Consider the following 8,908-nt stretch of genomic DNA (forward strand, 5'->3'; position numbering starts at 1 on the left):
TAAGCTAAACATTTAAATTATATAAATATATATAACATTAAAAGCTCGCTTCAGAAAAGAACGAAAAAGACTAAAATGTAAAATTATAACATTTTCTTCTTATTTACTTTCAGAATAAGTTCTAAGTAGTTATTTTTCTAATTTTGTAGATCTTATCATTCAAGGGTAATTAATTAACTGAAGAATAGACGCTGAAGCTACGAAACCGGTTACAGTTGATGAAATAAGTTTACAGTTTTACATTTATTCCTTATCACTATTTTAAACGGATGAAGAAAAAATTTATAGTTTTACAATTTACAAATAAAATATAAGTACTGTTAAAAAATATGCTTATTTATGTTAAGTCGTTATGAACCTGGTTAGTTGTTATAACGCATAAGTATTAGTCTTTGTTGCAAATATTCTCATTATTAGGGTATTTATACACACATATCTTTATGTTTTTAGTACCAAAGCGCACGTGAGGCTATTGAGTGCTGGCATTCATTCGTGCGGCTTACAGGTATTAACCTTAGGGCACTTGTTCCAACATCCTAGATTTACTGGGTGAAGCTGATGTATTTCGAAACTGCCGTACACAGTGGGTCAAGGGATAAATCAGTATTCCATGTTGACTTAGTGTGTTATTATTACAGTAAATCATGAATATAATATACCTTGTTTAATGCTAGAACAGTTATATATCATATCAAAATTTTCTTCTTTTTTTGTCTCTTAATTTTTTTAGTGGATTGTAAACCTTTGGTACTTTGTAATAAGAAATGACTGATATACCAAAGTTTATAATAAACACTAAAAGCGATTGATACTTCAAAATATTTAGTTTCACATAATACAATGGGTGTTCATCGTGACGTAGCTCGGCGTAACTGATGTTTGGAACTGTAACATTTGCAGAATAACAGAAAATTCGACGAACCACGTACATAAGTTACTTTTACATACTATCTACTAGTTTTAACAAAGACCCTATATTGCTAAGACGGCTCACTCCCTAGCTCTGTAGGCGTAATAAAATATGAGCAGCACAACCTGACGGCTGGTTTGATAGCACTTACCAGTCATACAGTTAAGAAAAAAGTTTCCTTTCCTTTTTTGATATGAAATCATATTGAAGGATTAAATAATCTAATATCTGTGTATTTTATTATAATAATTAACAATATTTAATGGTAAATGATTTAAGAAATTTTGAGTCGTAGTAGAAATCCGTGTTATATCATGATAAATAAACATAATACAGCAAAATGTGTTGTATCCAGTTTTGCAATAAACACAAAAAGAAACACATCAGGTATTATTCCACATTACCCTCAATATTTTATTGAAGCTTTTAAAATAGGCATACATATCAGCATGTGCAGTACTTATAAAATATACCAATAAAACTTATAAATAAAAACAAGTGATTCGGTTGAAGCACCGAATTAACTGGATAGTAAAATGTTTATTACGATATAAATCTGATAATTTACAATATTAATCTTTCATTTTTATGTCAAGACACCTTTCAAAATTACAAAAAATAAATATCTTCAGAACATGTTACAACCTCACCATCACATGGAGACTAGCTAGTGTGACAACATGTTTGAGACATTTTTCTGCTCCACATTTGGCTTCTTTTTTTACATTCCTCACGAGCAGGAAATATCAGTGATGCTAGTACAATGAGTATGTAACAGCAAGAAATATCAGTGATGCTAGTACAATGAGTATATAACAGCAAGAAATATCAGTGATGCTAGTACAATGAGTATGTAACAGCAAGAAATATCAGTGATGCTAGTACAATGAGTATGTAACAGCAGGAAAAACTACCGTGAAAGTTATATTCCCTGCATCTATTGATAACGCACGTTTTACGATTACAAAATTGAATTATCATTCTATCTCTTCATAACAAAATCTCACTGATCTGATGAATTGCTTGGAAATTAGTGCTTGAGAAACTTCAGAAGATGAAACAAATAATGGGAAGGAACAGAGTAATACTCACGATTTCAGCGGTAAAATCTTACTTCAGACGATAATAGAACGTTTATTAAACAAATAAACTAAAGCAGGAATGATGTTTCTCACCTTGATAACGTTTGTTCATATAAACAGCGATCGTATTATTTATGTACACATACACAAGCTCTTTGCACAGCAGCCTGCTTGAACAACAGCAGAACATCTGCTTTCTATTAAACCTTCCGCTTGGAACGCTATGATTAGCACGATTACGCTTTCGAGTTCATCTTAATCTTTGGTTTTTACCTTTATTACTAATATGGAATGTTTTACTTTCATTGTATCCATTTTTTATTATCCTATAAGGTCAGGACTTATTTAATGTTATTTAAAAATAAACGTTTATAGCTATTTTTGTTTAAATCACATATTTTTTCTTCATTTCTTTTTTTTTTCTAAGCAGAAGCTGTTCTGCCTTATAAATACAGTTTCACTGAAATTTATATTATAAACATGATTTGTGTATCTGCATTGAAGAAATAAAGTCGGAAATTCAAATGGTGAAATCCCAATGTTTGTAAAAATTTGTTTGTCGCATAGTTGTGTTAATTTTGACTATTTACAGTTTTCATTCGAATTGAGAATATTGTATTTTATAATTGAATATACAAATAAACCAGCAAAAAACCTCATGGACTTGGTGACAACCTTTAATCGGTTTAAGTTTTGTAGAATATATTACTTATGTTATTTCCAGATATTATTGTTGCAGTTGAAATATTTGAAAATTTCACCCTTTTGCATTTAGTTTTGTACCTATCTGAAGTACGGTATATTCAACTAATTTGTTTTTCTAAATCCTCCTTTAAGTGTGGCACATGTAGTTAATGGCATCCTTGTAAATGGATGCGCAAAGGTTTTAATCATGAACTAATTCTTCTGTTTATACAGAGGTTACATACAGAAACAACTACCTCAAGTTGGCTCTCCATGGAGTAGAACAAGCACATCTCAAGGGATGACACAAATACTTATACAAATTGGTATGAGCTGCGTGAGGTTTCGATACCGCAATTGAACCCTTTGTCTGACATGAAAGTGTGAAATAACATAAGTTTTAGTGTCCTTATTTGGTGCAGTCGTTTTGGAAAGCCTTTCCAGACCTAACATCCATTTTGAATGCAAAGAATTAGAAGCCGACCAGTTTGATAAATACACACATTTTAGTGAAATAATTTTTTTTCACGTTCATGTTCGATTTATTTTCTGCGTGACGTTTTGGAACTTGCTGTATTGCAGAAAGATTTGGCTTTCTGCTAGATACCAGAGTACCTGAATGACCATATTATAAATGTTTATATACGACAATGTACAGCTTCGGTGCGTTGCTTATATAATATAGAAATGGTTTGACGTATTATTTATATGATACATACGTATTTCTATACATTACACGTGACATTTTACGTGCTTCTGTATACATTTCATATCATCTATACATTCTTGAAAATATCACTCGTATCTTTAAAGTGTTTATGTACAATTCTTATAACTGTGCATACTTAAGTCGCATTATTCATAACATTTTATATATACTTATGTGCATTACTCATATCCGCTAAAATAAGTAAACTACTAAACCTAGCACCTTAACGCTTGCATATTAATCGTCAAAACGTATTTTGCTAATAAGCTATCCACCAGTGTTACCTAATATTAGCTTTCTTCTTTTAGTTTAGTTTATTTATTATTTAATCAATACTTGTTAATAATGTTAAATGCTTGTCATTAAAGCTATTGTGGGCGTTGTTATCAACAGTCAATAGAAGAGACTGCACGACACATGTGTAACCCATTATATTTATTACACGTCATATGGGTCATGCAGTAAATGGATTTGACTCACGGTAGGTGTTTGACCATTTCTGACAACACGCAATTGTATTCATTCTATTTAAGGACCTACTTCTAGAAATTAGTATCTGGTTTAAGTCAGTCATAAGAACTACACCTTAAATCTGAAGTTATAAATTATCATAAAACATCATAGTACTAGGAATATTAGTACATTGAAAATAAGTATAAGATATTATGTTGTGTAAAATGTATTAGTTCCCCAATTCAAAGCAACTTATGCAAAATTCAACACAAAAGAATACAATTTTTTTACTTATTAGTCTATACACATTATGAATACGGGGGATAAAAAATTCATAAAACAAATTGTCAAAAGGTTAAAGTAATAACGAAACATATCACCACTGGGACTAAAGTTACATATTTACTTTGCTTTTTATTTTTTACTTTTTAGCATCTTTTAGTTGAAACTGTTATATGTTTATTTCTTAGTTTCATGATGTTGATGACTACCATAATAAATGCATCCCAATTCGACTACACTTGGAGGTGGTAACACTTATAGTAAGTGTACTCTATTTACAGAAGAAAACGTTCATGAACATTATCTACAAAACATAGGAACAAAACTGTGTTTCAATCCAGGACAAAATGTTTGTGAATATCTTCTACAAAGCACAGGAACAAAAGTATGTTTAAATACAGAACAAAACGTTTGTGTATATATTTTACAAAACACAGTAACAAACTATGTTTAAATCCAGAACAAAACGTTTGTGAATATTTTCTAAAAAAGACAGGAACAAAAGCATGTTTAAATCCAGCAAAATCGTTTGTGTATATCTTCTACAAAACACAGGAACAAAAGTATGTTTAAATACAGAACAAAACGTTTGTGAATATCTTCTACAAAACACAGGAACAAAAGCATGTTTAAATCCAGAAAAATCGTTTGTGAATATCTTCTACAAAACACAGGAACAAAAGTATGTTTAAATCCAGGACAAACGTTTGTGTATATCTTCTACAAAACACAGAAACGACCTTTGTTTAAATCCAGAACAAAACGTTTATGGATATCAGTCACTCTGACTGTATCTGGAGGTTTGTAATCCCAAGAAAAAGTTTATCCCTCATAGCTAAAATTATCATGAGGTACCAGTTTTGGAACTCAAGCTATATTTTAAGTCGTGTTTAAGCCCGAGTGAAATTAAGTGCCCCAAATGTTAGACTTATACAACAGTATATTCAAACTTTAAACAATTCTGTACAAAAATCCATTGAATATTATATAGGCATTTATCTGTGCTCTTGAAAATATATGAATGATAATTGAGAATGGTACTTTAAGGGTCCAGATTTTAGTTTTAGAAAATATTCTCATTATGAAATACATTTGTGACGTAAAGATCAAATACCACAAACGTATCCTAATTTTCGACCGATTAATACAACAAATTTTAGTATATTGAAAGTATATTGATTATGCCCGGTTAGAAACAGATCTACACTATGGGTGACAGCACACAAAGTTTAACTTTCATAGCACGTGCTATTCCCGAGCGTGAATACCAAAAAATATGTTAGAAAAGAGTAAAACGCGGAAGCTTTTCGGACTGTCTTTAGAAAGACACATAAAAACGAAATTCCATTCTGTAGACCAGTGATGAAAACAGACTAAACAGATGGATTGGCAGTAAAAGTGTAGGAGGAATACATAAATGTGTCATGCTGAACTCGTAGCAATTATTTCAGTCCGCAGCCGGAAAACCATCTTAGTCACCCAAGGGGAACTTTATAGGAGAAAAAGGATCGGAGTACTTCCTGTTATAGGAGAAAAAGGATTGGAGTACTTCCTGTTATAGGAGAAAAGGATTGGAGTACTTCCTGTTATAGGAGAAAAGAATTGGAGTACTTCCTGTTATATGAGAAAGGGATTGGAGTACTTCCTGTTTTGTTTTTCTAAAAGTACATTTCCTTAGGTGGTTTGAGGCAAATCCAAGTTTTTCGAATTTTCAAAATGCGAAATACGTAATATAATGTCCAGGATTTTGTTACCTTTCCAAAATTATATTAAACTAACACACGGTGATAAAAGGGGTGTGTAAAAGTATGATACTTTAAATCAATTATACAAAATATCTAGAATTACTGAAGATAATATGTAATGCCAACTAAACATAATATCAAGTACAAGTTGCAAGGTTTTAGTAACAAGATTAATTAGAGTATATTCTTAATATGTCAAAAAAATACGTAGCTTTCATCGAGTTATGAATTTTTCTGTTATATAAACATAATTGATTCAACACTTATTTTTCAATGTGTTCAATACGTATTCACTTGTAAGTATTCTAACAAGATTAAAAAGGAGATGATTTGCAAATGCTGAAACTAATTGTGACAGTTAGAACCAATACCGAGTTAAAGGGCTTCATATGTTTTGTGTTATTTGTATCTATGATAAGCCTTATTTTAAAATAAAGTCTTCGTTTTAAGCATGAAATGATATTTAATTAATCTGTTTAGTAAATGAGTAAATAGAAAGATCTGATTAACATTATATTAGATTAGATACTGGAATATTTCCATATCGTTTTTAAAAAGACAGAAAGTTTTTCACATGGCTCAGATGTAAATTAACTTACTTCAGTTTAATAACCACAGTGTAGTATTCATCTAAAAACAAGTTGTCGAACAAACCACTGCAGTATTTCTAGAATAAAGATCCTTTTTTTCACGTCTAGGGTACACACTATCTTTTGTACACTTATCGGGCACAAACACTTGTTATAGTTATAATTTCAGAATACAGACTGCTGTATGAATATGTATAGACCTAGGCTGACAACAAAGAATCTCTTACACCACGTATTAAGTCGTGCATTTTAAAGATCAGCATTACTAGAGACATGGTAGACTAACGCTACTATTTTTTTCTTGTGAAAAAGAATTGCGAATCTTGCTGAATTTTGTCTACTGTAGAGATTTCGATATTGCTTCAATGTAATAAACTCAACAATTCAGAGCATAACTCACTTCTGCTTATGCATTTTCTCACCACTCGGTGTTGTTGTTTGTAATTAAGCACAAAGCTACACAATGGGCTATCTGTGCTCTACCCACCACGGGTATCGAAACCCGGATTCTAGCGTTGTAAGTCCGCTCACCACTCGGAGAATTGGCAAATACTTAAATATATTTTACTTTTTTTATACAAATCAGTATTGTTGGCAAAATTCTTGTTATACATTTGATAAAAATATATAATTGGAGATCTTAATTAAAATATGTTTAGTAACTACTATTTAATGAAGCAAAGGAAAATACAGAAAGAAAAAATACGATTTTGATATTCTGCAGAAACGGTATCTTATTGCTTTCCTTATAAAACAAAATGTACCTAAATGTTTTGTCAACATAATGATTCCTTTCATGTAGATGACATTACACAACTGTAACGTCTCGATAAATTGATTTAATTGTACATTGTTCCTTTTGTTTTTTTTTGGCCTGTTTAAAATCGTGTAAATATTTAAGTTTTTAGTTTGTTCAAACATGTGAAAAAAGATCAAGGTTGTTTGGATGAGCGAAGATACCAATTAATGGTAGGTAGACCATAAAGAAATTCAGGTGACAGTAGCTTGTCTGTAATAAGCCAAAGTCTTTTTCAAAGGAACGTTGTTCACATAGAAGTATAGTAAAGAGATGCAAGACCCTGGGCACACCAGTTTTAAAGACATATATATATATATATATAACTAGTTCTTGCTTATTTATAGTTAAGCAGAAAGCTACACAATGGACTAATTGTGTTCAGCTTACTGCGAGCAGTGGAACTCAATTTTTAATGTTATCAGCCCTTAGACGCTAAGTCACTGGGGATCATATAACTTAGTACACAGCGTTGGCAAGAAAAGACCAACACACCCACATGAGTGTATTAAACCACCCAAACAGCATCCCAGCACGTGCAAGACCACCAAAATTTGCATACTACTCGTTGAGAACCCCGACCACGTACACACACATTTCAAAGAAAGAGAAAATGCATATATCATAATAAACTATGCAAAAGATAATCATCCATAAAGATCTTGCCCGTGTAAAGAAGCACAAACGACGAAAAAACTGCATCTTAGAAACATTGGTGAGAAAAAGACAAACGGCAGAGAACTGTATGAAACGTATTAGTATTTATTTATATATATATATATATCACATATGATTAAAACCTCTTAACATAGTACATATTTCATGTATAACTTGGAACTGTTCAAATTCTGCATGGCAAATAAATACAGAAAGTCTTAAAGGACCCATCAAAAACTTTGAATTCAACTTAATGATATAATTAAAGAATGCAATTAACTTAACAATTAGGACAGCGGTAAGTTTTCGTATTTACAACGCTAAAATCAGTGGTTCGATTCCACTCGGTAGACACAGCAGATAGCCCACTGTGGCTTTGCTACGAAAACTCACAAGCATTATTCACGATTAAGTAATCTATCTGCTCACTTATTTAACGACCTAAATACCAGGTAATTTTCCTACCACCAACCTCAGCGTGATGGTTACAATTATTTACTTGCCCATTTTGAGACTGGGATTGAATAATTTAAACAAAAAATGTTTTTATCGAGTGATTTAGCTCTTTCATGCTTTTAAATGTTATTGAAATATCAGATGAACAACTTTTCTCAATCGAGAGCATGAAATTTTAAAATTTTTCAACTTTTAAATTTAATATTTTCGGTTTACTTGTAATATTTTGAAAGGAATTTTAATGTGCTGGCATATCGATAGAGGGAGTTATTGTCCTAAAAAGAGATTGTACCACGTAAGAAGAAAAAAAATTGGGCCAAATACTCAATCACATCCTTTAAAATTCTTTCACCTTTACCTAACAACTACAATAAAGTCTATACATTTCAATGATACGAGTTTATAACTAGATTACTTATTGCTATTTAATCTGTAATGGTTGTGACTAGTAACGCTTGATCCAAATCCTACATCTCTATAACTAGATTACTTATTGCTATTTAATCTGTAATGGTTGTGACTAGTAACGCTTGATCCAAATCCT

Source organism: Limulus polyphemus, unplaced genomic scaffold (assembly GCF_000517525.1).
Source record: "Limulus polyphemus unplaced genomic scaffold, Limulus_polyphemus-2.1.2 Scaffold298, whole genome shotgun sequence".
NCBI lineage: Eukaryota > Metazoa > Arthropoda > Merostomata > Xiphosura > Limulidae > Limulus > Limulus polyphemus.